Source organism: Oncorhynchus mykiss, chromosome 8 (genome assembly GCF_057628025.1).
Source record: "Oncorhynchus mykiss isolate SJ-2025 chromosome 8, ASM5762802v1, whole genome shotgun sequence".
NCBI classification, from domain to species: Eukaryota; Metazoa; Chordata; class Actinopteri; order Salmoniformes; family Salmonidae; genus Oncorhynchus; species Oncorhynchus mykiss.
The window spans coordinates 26110019-26126440 of NC_143029.1; the positions used below are offsets into that span (position 1 = coordinate 26110019).

The 16422-nt window shown below is 41.7% G+C and overlaps 1 protein-coding gene across 1 annotated transcript in view; it reads right to left on the minus strand.

The window, feature by feature from the left end:
• Positions 1–9400, minus strand: part of LOC110529680 (protein dispatched homolog 1) — a 73896-nt gene extending 64496 nt beyond the window's left edge. The window contains exon 1 of the mRNA XM_021612113.3: positions 9270–9400. The gene's annotated coding sequence lies outside the window, so the exon portion shown is untranslated. The remainder of the gene's footprint in view (positions 1–9269) is intronic.
• Positions 9401–16422: the final 7022 nt, after the last annotated feature.

A 16422-nucleotide genomic window follows, 5' to 3' on the forward strand; every position in this document is an offset into this window, starting at 1 on the left:
AGCATTCATGCGGGCCAAAGCAAGACAAGCTTTTGAAAATGTGTTAGGTTAGTGTTGGCGGGGCTGGATCCTCCTTAACGTCACTCATGTTCATGGAATATTTACAGGTAATGAAGAATGAATATTTGGCACATTTAGCTCAGACGAAGCGGAGATCAGAGTTTGATTATAGGTCTATGGTCCTATCAACAGGTTACAACAAGTACAGTATGACAAATACATGTAGAGCTCGTTCCATACTAGCCAACTAACTCCCCATCCAATTTCCCTGCAAGAACTTTGAAAGAATACAGTGTGTCCTGCAGGTAACCAATGAAACATATTGAAAGAGGGGGGAAGTTTCAAAGAGATTTCCATCTTTCTCATCTCTCTTTGAGGTCAGTCCACCTGAACTGCATTATCTCCCCCCCCCCCTTTTCTTCCTGGGGGAAAGGGGGAGGGTGATGGTTTGTAGCAATGGTCAATTTAAAAGTCAGATAGCCATATATTACAATAACGTGCTCTGACAACTCTATTGACTCCAGTCCACATTTTTGGGGAAATAAAACAGTGGAACTAATATACAACACCTGTTTCTTTTCAGCATCCCCAGTATATCAAATATACAAACAGTGACAGCTGCGCCGCAGACTGAGATGGCAGTACCGGGCAATCTGAAAGACAGAGCCATGCGTTGTTCTCTCTGCTTTATCCTATGGGCCTAGGTCAAATAGCTGAGAGCAGAGTGTAATGGTTAAGTCTAATATTTCACATATGACTTTTGAGGAGCACCATGCACTATCGATTTCTTCCATCTAAGCAGAGATTCAGAGAAGCAGCCCTATCGGGAGCCTGGTTTCAATTATGGGCTCCGTAAAACCCTGTGATAGAGAGCTGACGTGATATACTGCCTGGTAGAGGCCAGGATCCATCCCATCCGCCTGCCTGCTGACGACCCACATGCCATTGTACCAGGTGAATGCTGACAGAAGTTTTATACAGAGACCATCAAGCAAGGACAGGTTTATAATAGAGGACTGTGATATAGTGAGGTGACATTAGATGGTGCTCTGTCCCAGTACCTAGGATGGTGTCTAGAAATGAATATCGTAAACTTCAGCCTAGAATTGATGGAGGGATTCATTCAGCTGTAACCGAAGGTTAAAGACAAGTGGATGTGAAAGTAGTTGAAGAGACTTTGGAGTTCTTCCTCATTTGGAAAAGGAGAGGAAAACAGATATAAAAGAGTGGCAGTTGAATATAAAACTGTCGGTTATTAAAAATGATCTTGGAAATCGTTCCAGTTCCACTACCTTCAAAATCACAGGCCAAGAGCCTCTACAAAAACAATGGTGAAATAAATCAAACTGATTCCGTTTACCTTATCTTCCCAATGCTAAAAGACACATTTGTCATATAGTCAATGGCTACTTTGCTGAGGTCACTAAGTAGGCTTTGCCTCCAGAGCCACTGGCTTGAAGTTAAAGGGTCATGAACTTGCAGGGAACTTCAGGTCGAGTTGACTCATCGTCCCATAGATGATCTAAGGCCTGGATATAGTCTAATTACTCCAGTCTCAGTCCTTTCAATCTGACAGTTGAAGTCATGCAAATCTTGCTCAATCTCAGCATTTCCAATAACCAAGGGATATTTCCATAGTGATTCCCATCAGTTCTCCTACACAAAAAGACTCAATTCCACATAAGAGATACAACTTTACGTGGTTTATCCATGCCACGTTTTAGTATGAAATCGCTACAGGGAGATTAGAAATGGCAATGTGTTTGACTCAAGTGGGAGCAGGGGCTAGATCCACCCGTCTCTCTCCTTTTCATCTAGATGAGAGCCACTCAATGATATCAGCTGTAGATGGCAAGTGTGCAGTCAAGCCTTTAGTGGCACCAACCAGTCCGTTTCACCCATGTCACCGCAAGATGGAAGATGTCTTGAGCCAAACTAGATAAACTAGGAATAGCCTCAAAAACTGGAGACATTGAATATTGGCAAAATAACCCCAAAGATCTCTCCAATTCTACAAATGAACATGAAGGGGAATTGGGCTTCTGAAAATGACATTTCAAATGACCGTAGGAAAGCTCTATGGCGCTTCCTGAGAGTGCTGATAGCTCCAGATCACCACCACGGGACTGGGGCATATACAGCAGTACGTCTAAAATGAGGCCATGAACAGCTGTTAGAGCCAGATGTCCGGACCAGTTGTTCAACGGTGGCAGGGGTGGAAGAGGGTTTGGAAAGATACCCTTCCGAGATGCTCCTCCTATACGACAGACACTCCAGAGAGGGAAAAAGTAACAGTCTATGTGAGTTCTGTGCTGGAGTTGGCCAGGCATACTAAACTCGAGGAATTTACAATCAAGGCCATAGTCCACAAAGCAGTCCACAAAAGGGAGCAGTTGTCTGTTAAGAGGACGAGCTATACCAAAGCCCTGACCGCTCCGTTTAACTATTAGCGTTTCACCAGGATATTTTAGATATTAATGAAACCTCTTTATTGACCAATTAAATAGCTAAGCAGACACCAAAACAAAACTTTTGGCCTTACAAATCTTTTTTAAAAAGTGTCTAGTGATTTACTCTCCCTCTCTTAATTTAAACATTTATTAATTGATTAGGCTACAGGCATTTTAATATGGTTGACATTACAGTGGCATTCCACAATAAGACACAAGCCATCTTTAATCATCACTATCCTTACAGATACTTCATTATTTTGGGTCACATTTTTCTTCTGAGCACCTGGACACAATGCAGAATGTTAAGCCCAGGGGCAGGAAATAGGTCACGGTTCCCTGAAGACTAGGCCCACCTCCAGCATCTAGGAAACTTCAACCACCCCTCCCTATCCACCAGCCAGGATGTGCTCCCCTCCTCTCACGTTAAAAGTCCCTACGATCAGAGTATATCTCTGAGTTGATGCCTTTTTCAGATTATTGTTTGAGTCCTCACACCAGTCCACAAAAGACCTCAGGCCTGATCACATGATTTCATATCCACATTTTTATTTTGTTGGTTCAGTTAACTTGGTGTTCATGAGGAAAAGTAAACATTAATTGGTTTATGATGCCATTGCCAAAAAAACTTACAAGCTAAGGCAAATTATTGCCCCCCCCCCCCCCGGAAATATGAAATCGTACTGGGGTTTCTCCTACCACAGCTTAGACAAACTCTCTCCTTGAGTTAGCATATGACTACCCCCTTGTGGGCATAGTTGAAAACAGTTCAATTCTGTGTGGATTTCATCATCACCTGAGACTGATCTACTCTGAGTTTATCATTTTGAACAAACCATTTTTTTAAGGATTAAAATACAAACATACTCCATTAGACTAAACAATAGAAAGTGTTGTGAAGACTGAGCCTACCTTAGGGCATCTGACTGGCCTGTTTGTATTCATGTGAAACATGCAAGGGGACTGTTTAAAATGTATTAAAGGTTCTCAGAACAAGGCAGAAAGTAATCTCTGTGCTCTGGCCTTCAGTTCTGACAGCATATGATCTCATTCCACTGGTCTCTGGAATCACTGATAAAAAATAAAAAAAACATTTGCAAAGTAGAGTTCTAATCAGTGGAATATTCTGAGATTCTCTGCGTTCTTTAACCTCAGAAGGCTATATAACAGAAACACTGTACAATACATAGGTTAGTGACATGAGTGGATAAGGGAAAAGTCTCTAGAAGAAAAGGGATCGACATTCCTCTTAAGATGATATAAGTTCAACTGCAAAGGCAACATGTTATGTAAAGCATTGAACTGTATCACTACCATTTATTAAACAGAGGTTTAAGAATTCAATGTTGACCATTTGAGAAACACAAAACCACATCATCCATTTAATGACATGCAGAATCCACTCATGTTCCAGTTCTTTCAAAGACCGAAGTGGAGACAATAGCAGGCATAGCCAAAAACCCAGCATTCAGACTTACGTTCAGAGAGCAGGAGGTGAAGTTCTACCACAAGAGAAATGAAGCCTACCCCATTCTGTTTTCTCAACTGTTGGTCTGTGATGTAATGGGCTGGCCATTCTCATCCCAACAACTTTATCTAGAGGGGGTGAAAAATGGGGTCATCCAGCAGCCGTGTTGGGAACTGGATAGTGTGTAACCCCAGGAGGAAGACCCCCCCATCTGTAGAATTTACTCCCGTAGTAAATTGTGAGGCATCTGTGCTTGGGCAAACAGACCTACTGGGACTCCCTGGGCCTCAGATTCAGGGATTCTCCTTTAATGATGTGGAGAGCAAGGAGAAGCCACATGGCTGTGCTAGAACCATCCCACTGCCCTAGGCCCTAGGGGGACAGGGGCCACAGAGCAAGGCTCATGTCTCAATGTCTGCATCAAAAACAATACATGCATGTTCCTTCTCCCTGTGTCCGTGTAGGCTAACCACTCACACAATATAAAAGCCGGCTTTCTGGTTATTTCTGTTGTGGAAACATTATTTTACAAAAGTCAGGCCAGACTAATGTGTATGAATCAGAATCTGAATTGTATAGGTCTAACAAAGATTTAAATAAAAACCCAGTTTCAATGTTATTGAAGTATATATTGTACCTGGAGATTGTTACATTTGTGAAAGAGCTGGCAAAAATATGTGATGTGATTACTATGCCCTTACTAGTCTTCTCTGACTCAGTCCCTCAAACACTAGGCCTAGTTACCCAATTAGAACAGCAAACACTCAGCTAGGGAGCTGTTGGTTATTTTCATGTTCATAATGTTAAGTAGGCATTAGAAATGGATTATTGAGTTAATGCTTAAGAAACACTTCCACCAACAAACTACAGTGTGGGGTACCCAACTACAAGTGCCCTTCAATTAGCATAGCCAAGCTGTGTTTACACTAGCATAGCCCCCTAGAACTAATGGATATACCAGAACTGAGCTGACCCTCACAGCCAGACCCATTCTTTTGTGATTTATGTTCTGTTTGTAATAAAGCTGGACGAGGCAGCATTACATTAAATCAGGAGTTTCACCCTTCCTTCTTTACGTCTCATAGCACGAGCCCAAAAAAGGTACTTCTGGAGGCATTGGGTGTGTGCGTCAAAGGAGTCGATTTAAATTAGTGCTCCTACCAAGAGTTTTCCTTGCAAAGAGTCGGAAGCAAGGGGCACTTTCAGGTAGTGGTGGCAATAGAGAGCAATAGTAATGGAGTATTTGTGTAGGCACTAACTCCTTCATGGCTCATTGGCCAAAGCCTATGGGGAAATGAATGGGGGTTTTGGATAAACGCAGAAAATAAGGTATGTGGTAAACACAGGCTTAGGAGATCTTATACGTTTTGTTCTATAATCTTCACCAGCTAACATAAATTCACAAAAGTTATGTCATCAAAACAAGCACAGAAAGGCTTCAGAATTCATACATATTGACTAACTGATTATCTCAGAGAGCAAAATGTATTAGATCTCCTAAACCTGTTTTTCAGCATTTATCCCCAAACCCTATTCTTTCCCACCATACAAATGGCCAAACAAACCAGAGGTAACTCATTTCCGTTTTTTTAGGACTACAAGCCGGCGAGCTCTATGTATGAGGAAACCAACAAAGATCAAGAATAATGACTTCAAGCCGAGCTCGTGGGTGAATTAATTTTGAAATTGGAACTCCCTCACCATTTCACACCCTACATGCAGGTGTTCAAATAAATGGCTGGAGTGAAAATGATGTCACTGCTTTATGACAATGCAAGATCAAAGACCAATTACAAACCACATTTAAAACATTTCAGATAAAACAGCCGACACGAGACGTTGCAAATCCAGACCGTTCAGAATAAACCAACTTTGTTCTAAAACTGTCACGTCTCATCTTAGAAAAACCCAACTAAAAACTTTGACATAGGCTATAAAGCCTACATTGGTTAAAAGGTAGAATCCTTAGTTGCTACATCCATTTTTGGACTTATAAAATAATGATATATAGGCATACCAATTGATTTAAAAATAATAATTTTTACACTGAACAAAAATATAAATTCAACATGCAAAAGTAGTGTTGGTCCCACGTTTCACGAGCTGAATTTTTTAGATGCACAAAAAGCTTATTTCTCTCACATTTTGTGCACAAATTTGTTTACATCCCTGTTAGTGAACATTTCTCATTTTCCAAGATAATCCATCCACCTGACAGGTGTGGCATATCAAGACGCTGACTAAACAGCCTGATCATTACACAGCTGGACCTTGTGCTGGGGACAATAAAAGGCCACTAAAATGTGCACAGATGTCTCAAGTGTTGATGGGAGTGTGCAATTGGTATGCTGAATGCAGGAATGTCCACAAGAGCTGTTGCTGAGGAATTTTATGTTAATTTCTCTACCATAAGCCGCCACCCAAGTCCTTTTAGAGAATTTAGCAGTACGTCCAACCGGCCTCACAACGTGTATGGAGTCGTGTGGGTGAGCGGTTTGCTGATGTCAACATTGTGAGCTGAGTGCCCCATGGTGGAGGTTGGGTTATGGTATGGGCAGGCATAAGCTACAGACAACGAACACAATTGCATTTTATCGATGGCAATTTGAATGCACAATTTGAGACACCATGACGAGATCCTGAGGCCCATTGTCGTGCCATTCATCTGCCACCATCACCTCGTGTTTCAGCATGATAATGCACAGCCCCATGTCGCAAGGATCTGAAGACAATTCCTGGAAGCTGAAAATGTCCCAGTTCTTCCATAGCCTGCCAACTCACATTAATGTGTTGAAAATCCGAAATTGTTTACATAGTCAACTTACACACAGCTCTGACACATACACATTCCACCAGGGGCTTTTCATAGTCACCAAATCCAGAACAAATTCAAAAAAGCGTACAGTATTATATTGAGCCCTTATTGCATGGAACTTCCTTCCATCTCATATTGCTCAAATAAACAGCAAACCTGGTTCCAAAAAACAGACAAAGCAACACCTCACGGCACAAAGCCTCTCCCCTATTTGACCTAAATAGTTTGTGTGTATACATTGATATCTAGGCTACAGGTGCCTTTTTAAAAATGTATGTAGTTCTGTCCTTGAGCTGTTCTTGTCTAATGATGTTCTGTATTATGTTTCATGTTTTGTGTGGACACCAGGAAGAGTAGCTGCTGCTTTTGCAACAGCTAATGGGGATCCTAATAAAATACTAAATACCCATTGAGCATTTGTAGGATGCTCTGGATTGACGTGTACGACTGTGTGTTCCAGTTCCCGCCAATATCCAGCAACTTTGCACAGCCATTGAAGAAGAGTGGGACAACAATCAACAGCCTGATCAACTCTCTATGTGAAGGAGATGTGTCACGCTGCATGAGGCAAATGGTGGTCACACAGATACTGACTGGTTTTCTGATCCACAGTCCTACCTTATTTAAGGTATCTGTGACCAACAGATGCATATCTGTATTCCCAGTCATGTGAAATCCATAGATTAGGGCATAATGAATGTATTTAAAGATATGTACATACTACCTCAATAAGCCTGACTAACAGGCGCCTTGCTACAATTTTTTCAAATGTCTTTTTACTGTTGTTTTATTTCTTTCCTAACGACACACTTATTTTTTTCCCATACCATTGGTTAGAGCTAGTAAGTAAGCATTTCACTGTAAAGTCTACCTGTTGTATTCGGCGCACGTGACAAATAAACTTTGATTTGATTTAATTTGACTGATTTCCTTAACTGAACAACACCTCCACTTTGCTGATCCTCAACACTGAAGCTCCACAAGGGTGCATGCTCAGCCCCCTCCTGTACTCCCTGTTCACCCATGACTGCATGCCCAAACACGCCTTCAACTCAATCATCAAGTTTGCAGACGACAACAGTACTAGGCTTAATTACCAACAATGATGAGACAGCCTACAGGGAGGAGGTGAGTGCTCTGACAGTGTGGTGCCAGGAAAATAACCTCTCACTCAACGTCAACAAAACAAGATGATCGTGGACTTCAGGAAACAGCAAAGGGAGCACCCCCCTATCCACATCGAAGGGACCACAGTGCAGAAGGTGGAAAGCTTCCAAGTTCATCAGCGTACACATCACTGACAAACTGAAATGGTCCACCCATACAGACAGTGTGGTGAAGGTGCAACAGGAGGCTGAAGAAATTTGACTTGGCACCTAAAGCCCTCACAAACTTTTACAGATGCACAATTGAGAGCATCCTGTCGGGCTGTATCACCGCCTGGTACTGCAACTGCACCGCCCGCAACCGCAGGGCTCTCCAGAGGGTGGTGCGGTCTGCACAAAGCATCACCGGGGGCAAACTACCTTCCCTCCAGGACACCTACAGCCACAGGAAGGCCAAAAAGATCATCAAGGACAACAACCACCCAAGCCACTGCCTGTTCACCCCGCTATCATCCGGAAGGCGAGGACAGTACAGGTGCATCAATGCTGGGACCGCATCAAAGCTGGGACCGAGAGACTGAAAAACAGCTTCTATCTCAAGGCCATCAGACTGTTAAATAGCTACCCCTAGCGCATAAGAGGCTGCTGCCCTATATACATAGACTTGAAATCCCTAGTCACTAATGTTGACATATTTTGCATTCCTCATCTCATATGTATATACTGTATTCTATTGTATCAGTCTATGCCGCTCTGACATTGCTCATCCATATATGTACATATCCTTAATTCCATTCTAAGGAATGGAATTACTTACATTTGTGTTTATTGGGTATATGTTGTGAAATTGTTAGATATTACTTGTTAGATATTACTGCATTGTCGGAGCTAGAAACACAAGCATTTCGCTCCACCCACAATAACATCTGCTAAACACATTTATGTGACCAATACAATTTGATTGCCTTGAGTTGGGAGCAATCAGCCAACGAAGAAGAAAATGGGCAACTTTAAAATGGGGATGGCCTCTGTGGCGCTTCCCATGCTGTCACAGACGCTATGATGGCACAGATACAAAGATGAGTCCTATCTATCTCTATGGCGCTATCTGCCCTCTAATTGGCTAGAATGGTCCTACCTGATCTCGCCTCCCTTCTGATGCCATGTATTTCCATTGTTAGAGCGGTCAATTGACTGTCTTGTCAATTTAATCTAGCATCCTACGCAAACATATGATGCTTTTTTTTCCACAGTAGGTAACTAACGTTAGCTAGCAAAGGTTACATGTACACATAACTAGCAATGGCAAGCTAAGCTAGCAAGGCTAGGAGGGGCAATGAATGTAATTAGTTGTTGCAGTATATTTTGCCAGCAGTCATAACACAGGGATTATTTAGAACAAAAGAGTAAAAGCATGTACGATTTCTTACTTTAGTTCATCCCGACAAAGATGGGTGCTTGCCTGAGTGTAGTTAGTCAATCAAATAGCAGTGTGTGGAAAAACTAGCACCAGACACTATGTGTAAACGATGCGCCTCTAACTTCCGGTAGGCAGCGTTTTTTCCTAATGACTTTCAAAATAAGAGTTGTGCAGAAGTGTCGCCTAAGATATATAAAAAAAAAGTTTTTTATTTTTTAACTCTCATAGCAACTGACCTGAATTAAATAACGAGATAAATTGAATTATATATATATATAAATGAAGATGTATGAATGTATCAAATTTAATTGTTTCGAAAATCTAAAAAAATAAAATAAATAAAAAACACTAGTACCTGTACACTGAGTACCATGTCTCTTCAGCTAGCGTTACAGTCCTTGTCATTGCCAAAGAGACTGACCTTTCGGCAATTTCAACATTCAATAGAGTTAAATAGCAATGGCGTCTTTTTGAAGGCACAATTCCGCCATTGCTCATTGCTAGAAATAAAGTTAGTATTTTCCATGACATGTGGACCCTCAAATAGAACAGCAAAGTAAAAAACAAACATTCAGCTAGGCAAGTTGTTGTATGTTGAGATGTAAAATCAAAACTAAGATGTGTTTGGAATTGCAGTATGTATTCACTTTGATAATTTAGAAAGTAAGCTAGGCATAGCCACAAGAAATAAAGGTGCTGCAGCACCCCCTAAAAAATCTATATGAAAAAAAAAAAGTGAAGTACCAGTCAAAAGTTTGGACGCACCTACTCATTCAAGGGGTTTTCTTTATTTGTACTATTTTCTACATTGTAGAATAATAGTGAAGACATCAAAACTATGAAATAACACATCATGGAATCATGTAGTAACCAAAAAAGATATAGAAAATATATTTTGAATTGTTTTTGAGATTCTTCAAAGTAGCCACCCGTTGCCTTTGACAGCTTTGCACACTCTTAGCATTCGTTCAACCAGCCTCGCCTGGAATGCTTTTCCAACAGTCTTGAAGGAATTCCCACATATGCTGAGCACTTGTTGGCCGCTTTTCCTTGAATCTGAGGTCCAAATTATCCCAAACCATCTCAATTGGATTGAGGTCAGGTGATTGTGGAGGCCAGGTCATCTGATGCAGCACTCCATCACTCTCCTTACACGGACTGAAGGTGTGTTTTGGGGCCATTGTCCTGTTAAAAAACAAATGATAGTCCCACTAAACGCAAAGCAGATGAGATGGTGTATCACTGCAGAATGCTGTGGTAGCCATTCTGGTTAAGTGTGCCTTGAATTTGAAATAAATCAGTGTCACCAGCAAAGCATCCACACACCTCCTCCTCCATGCTTCATGGTGGGAACCAAACATGCGGAGATCATCCGTTCACCTACTCACAAAGACACGGAGGTTGAAACCAAAAATCTCAAATTTAGACTCATCAAAGGACAGATTTCCACCGGTCTAATGTCCATTGCACGTGTTTCTTGGCCCAAGCAAGACTCTTCTTATTGGTGTACTTTAGTAGTGGTTTCTTTGCAGCAATTCGACCATAAAGGCCTGATTCATGCAGTCTCTTCAGAACAGTTGATGTTGAGATGTGTCTGTGAAGCATTTATTTGGGCTGCAATCTGAGATGTGGTTTACTCTCATGAACTTATCCTCTGCAGCAGAGGTAACTTTGCGTCTTCCTTTCCTATTATTATTCCTATTCCTTTCCCTCATGAGAGCCAGTTACATCAGAGCGGTTTTTGTTACTGCACTTGAAACTTTCAAAGTTCTTGAAATTTTCCAGATCGACTGACCTTCATGTCTTAAAGTAATGATGGGACTGCTGTTTCTCTTTGCGTATTTGAGCTGTTCTTGCCTAATATGGACTTGGTCTTTTACCAAATAGGGCTATTTTCTGTATACCCACCCCTACCTTGTCACAACACAACTGATTGACTCAAACGCATTAAGAAGGGGGAAAAAATCCACAAATTAACTTTTAACAAGGCACACCTGTTAATTGAAATGCATTCCAGGTGACCTCATGAAGCTGGTTGAGAGAATGTAAAGTGTGCAAATCTGTCATGAAGAATCTCCATAAAAATATACTTTGATTTGTTTAACACTTTTTTTGGTTACTACAGTACATGATTCCATGTGTTATTTCATAGTTTTGATGTCTTCACTATTATTCTAAAATGTAGGAAGTGTAACAGTATAATTTTAAACCGTCCCCTCGCCCATACCCGGGCGCGAACCAGGGACCTTCTGCACACATCAACAACTCACCCTCGAAGCATCGTTACCCATCGCTCCACAAAAGCCGCGGCCCTTGCAGAGCAAGGGGAACTACTACTTCAAGGTCTCAGAGCAAGTGACGTCACTGATTGAAAGCTAGCCGTTTCACATCCGTTACACTCACCCCCCTTTTGACCTTCCTCCTTTTTCCGCAGCAACCAGTAATCCGGGTCAACAGCATCAATGTAACTGTACAAATTTAGACCGTCCCCTCGCCCATACCCGGGCGCGAACCACAAAAGCCGCGGCCCTTGCAGAGCAAGGGGAACTACTACTTCAAGGTCTCAGAGCAAGTGACGTCACTGATTGAAACGCTATTTAGCGCCCACGCTAACTAAGCTAGCCGTTTCACATCCGTTACAGAAGCAACACTGATTGACAATACATTTCACATGCTGTTGTGCAAATGGAATAGACAAAAGGTGGGAATTATAGGCATTTAGCAAGACACCCCCAGTAAAGGAGTGGTTCTGCAGGTGGGGACCACAGACCACCTATCAGTTCCTATGCTTCCTGACTGATGTTTTGATCACTTTGAATGCTGGCGGTGCTTTCACTCTAGTGGTAGCATGAGACGGAGTCTACAACCCACACAAGTGGCTCAGGTAGTGCAGCTCATCCAGGATGGCACATCAATGCGAGATGTGGGAAGAAGGTTTGCTGTGTCTGTCTGCGTAGTGTCCAGAGCATGGAGGCGCTACCAGGAGACAGGCCAGTACATCAGGAGACGTGGAGGAGGCCGTAGGAAGGCAACAACCCAGCAGCAGGACCGCTACCTCTGCCTTTGTGCAAGGAGCACTGCCAGAGCCCTGCAAAATGACCTCCAGCAGGCCACAAATGTGCATGTGTCTGCTCAAACGGTCAGAAACAGACTCCATGAGGGTGGTATGAGGGTCCGACGTCCACAGGTGGGGGTTGTGCTTACAGCCCAACACCGTGCAGGACGTTTGGCATTTGCCAGAGAACACCAAGATTGGCAAATTCGCCACGGGTGCCCTGTGCTCTTCACAGATGAAAGCATGTTCACACTGAGCACATGTGACAGACGTGACAGTCTGGAGACGCCGTGGAGAACGTTCTGCTGCCTGCAACATCCTCCAGCATGACCGGTTTGGCGGTGGGTCAGTCATGGTGTGGGGTGGCATTTCTTTGGGGGGCCTCCATGTGCTCACCAGAGGTAGCCTGACTGCCGTTAGGTACCGAGATGAGATCCTCAGACCCCTTGTGAGACCATATGCTGGTGCGGTTGGCCCTGGGTTCCTCCTAATGCAAGACAATGCTACACCTCATGTGGCTAGTGTGTCAGCAGTTCCTGCAAGAGGAAGGCATTGATGCTATGGACTGGCCCGCCCGTTCCCCAGACCTGAATCCAATTGAGCACATCTGGGACATCATGTCTCGCTCCATCCACCTGTTGCACCACAGACTGTCCAAGAGTTGGCGGATGCTTTAGTCCAGGTCTGGGAGGAGATCCCTCAGGAGACCATCCGCCACCTCATCAGGAGCATGCCCAGGCGTTGTAGGGAGGTCATACAGGCACGTGGAGGCCACACACACTACTGAGCCTCATTTTGACTTGTTGTAAGGACATTACATCAAAGTTGGATCAGCCTGTAGTGTGGTTTTGTGTGACTCCAAATCCAGCCCTCCATGGGTTGATACATTTGATTTCCATTGATAATTTTTGTGTGATTTTGTTGTCAGCACATTCAACTATGTAAAGAAAAAAGTATTTAATAAGAATATTTCATTCAGATCTAGGATGTGTTATTTTAGTGTTCCCTTTATTTTTTTTGACAAAAAAGTAGTGCAGTGGGCCTTTTACTAGTCCTGTATTGGCGGACCAATATAGCCTTCTGTAGCACAGCCCCAAAATGTTTTTCATTGCCGCAATACATCTGTTAATTGCATAAATCATGCATGCATTGGATTGCAATGCTGGTAAAATCATCCAGTCCAGTTTAATTTATTACAGTGTAGACTATACCAAGTGTAGGCTATGACATGTGGTCAGCGGCCGATCAAAATAGTGGCACAAAGTCTGCAGGGGGTACAGATTAGTTGTCTATGCATTTTAAAAGGAAAAGGTTCCTGATGTAAAATATAGGGGATTGAAACTGAGGTAACCCCTATAAGATCTTCAAAGAACCCCTTTAATGGATCCTCAAATAACCTTGTAGTGAAATACATAACAATAACATTATTTTAGTTCCCAGTGTATATGCTTTTAGTGTCAAAGCAGAATTAAAATATGATGTAAACTCCTCTGGCGTATTGATGTTCTCCTTACCCATAGCCAGAATGAATCCGCAAAATATGTAATTATACAGATTATTAACAAAACATGCACACAACAGTATTCATACCTTGGTTTTTGTGGTAAATGTGAATGGAAAAAACACTTTTCATACACATACCGTGTCCATAATGTGGAGGCCTATGGGATATTCACTGAAGAGGTAAGGGAGAAGAATGCTAAATGTGATCTGCATAACATACCAATAGATATACCTTTGTATGCCTCCTCCTCTGTATAGCTGCAGACAGACAAAAGTGAGTAGTTCAGTCATCTATACACCCAATATAGCTAGCCTTCAACATATTCTTATAGCTTACATTTTCTAACTTCTTTGTGGATTGAGATCCACTGAATTGTGTCCATTTTCTGTTTTAGAAAGATTTGCACACGTAAGATAGATGGTATCATAAAACAATAATATAGATCATACAAGGGACAAACCTTACACTCTAAAAAATAAAAAGTTTCCTGGAGTATCCTTTAGGGGTTCTTCAAATTTAAACTGTGGGGGAACCCCTATAAGATTAACAAAGAACCCTTTAAAGGGTTCTTCACAGAACCCTTTTTAATGGATCCTCAAAGAACCTTTCAGGGTACATTATTTAACTACCCCCTATAATTTTTAGTATTGTTAGTAGTAATAATAATACACATAATATTTTAGTTGTCAGTGTTTATGATTTTAGTGGCAAAGCAGAATAAAAATATCCAAATATGAGGTAAACTCCCAGCAGAGCCCCAAGTCCAATGGGTATATCCTCTAGCATGTTGATGTTTTCTGTATCCATGGCCAGAATTATTTTGCAGTGGATGGTGACCAAGCGGGTTCCCTGTCTTATTCAGAGGTGTCGGGAGGGTGACATCTGTGAATCCCAAAAACAGTATTTATATAGACGATTAACAAAAACATGCACACGACCGTATTCATACCTTGGTTTTTGTGGTAAATGTGAATGAAAAGTTTTGATAATGGTTCATACACATACCTTGTCCATAATGTAAAGGCCTATGGGATATTCATGGGAGAGTTAAGGGAGGATGGTAAATCTTATCTGCATAACATACCTTTGTATGCCTTGTCTTTATACTTGCAGAGACAAACGTGAGTAGTTCAGTCATCTGCACCCAATATAGCTAGCCTTCAACATGCTCTTATAGCATACATCTTACCTCTATTGATTGATATCCATGGAATTGTCTAATTTCAGTCAGAAAGATTTGCATATAAAAACAGATGGTATCATCATAAAACAATATCAATTTAGATCATACAAGGGACAAACCTTACCTTAAATTGAGATCTTAATATTGTTCAGTTAAGTGCCTTCACCTGCTGTCCTTTCAAATCCAAATGTTTCAGTTGGGCAGTTAGGTTCCTGCAAGAACCCCCACCAACTAAGGTGGTTCCTTGATGAACCCCACCTACTATTGGGTTCTCGGAAGAACCTTTTGGGGGCAGTTTTCAGTGCCAAGTATCTTAAGGTTCTTCGAAGAACTATGAGGATCTTAGAAGAACCGTTGTTGAACCACTAATTTTTAAGTGTGATGCGGTTGCATTTTGGCTTCTGCCCAGATGGATGAAGCCAGCCACCGGTTACAGACCTAACACAGATCTTACTTGCAGTGGTGTGGTGCAAATTATTTTTGTTATTTGACCATGCCGGTCATTTATGAACATCTTGGCCATGTTCTGTTATAATCTCCACCCGGCACAGCCAGAAGAGGACTGGCCACCCCTCATAGCTTGGTTCCTCTAGTTTTCTTCCTAGGTTTTGGCCTTTCTAGGGAGTTTTTCCTAGCCACTGTGCTTCTACACCTGCATTGCTTGCTGTTTGGGGTTTTAGGCTGGGTTTCTGTACAGCACTTTGAGATATCAGCTGATGTACGAAGGGCTATATAAATACATTTGATTTGATTTTTTAGATGAGGGAGCACAGAAAATGTAAATGCCATTATTTCCTCAATCAAAATTTGTACCGAAAGACCGTCCTATGGGTTTTCACTCCAACCCGTTGTAACTCACCCATTTCATTTTATAAACCAGCTAATTATTAGAATCAACTGCACTAGATTAGGGTTAGCATGAAAATGTACATCCTGTACCATCCTGATAGTTCTCCAGGAACAGGGTTGGAGATATAAAATATGCATAAAACACATCCTCCAATTGTATCGTTTGCCTATGTTCACACATATTGTCTCAAGAAAATGTTATATTTTCAATACCCTCAAACACCAAATTAGGCATACCTAATTTCAAAATAGGCCATGATCACTGGCAATCGTGAATGATAATTATTCACGTTTTACCGATGAAACTGCATCTGCATGCCTATCATTTGATTGATTTCAATACGTTTCATGGATTTCCATCTTCTTGAACTACTGTTTCGTGAGTTACAGCAGATGACGTTAAATATTTGCCTTTCTTGTATATTGTTTCAATCAAAGCATACAATATATACTGCATTGTGGCTCAGTTTTGGCGCATGATATATATATATATTATTTTATTATTCAGCTTCAGCTAACCATCCTAACATTTCATTCGAAATTAGATGTTTTGGGGTTTTAGGCCTGCTATG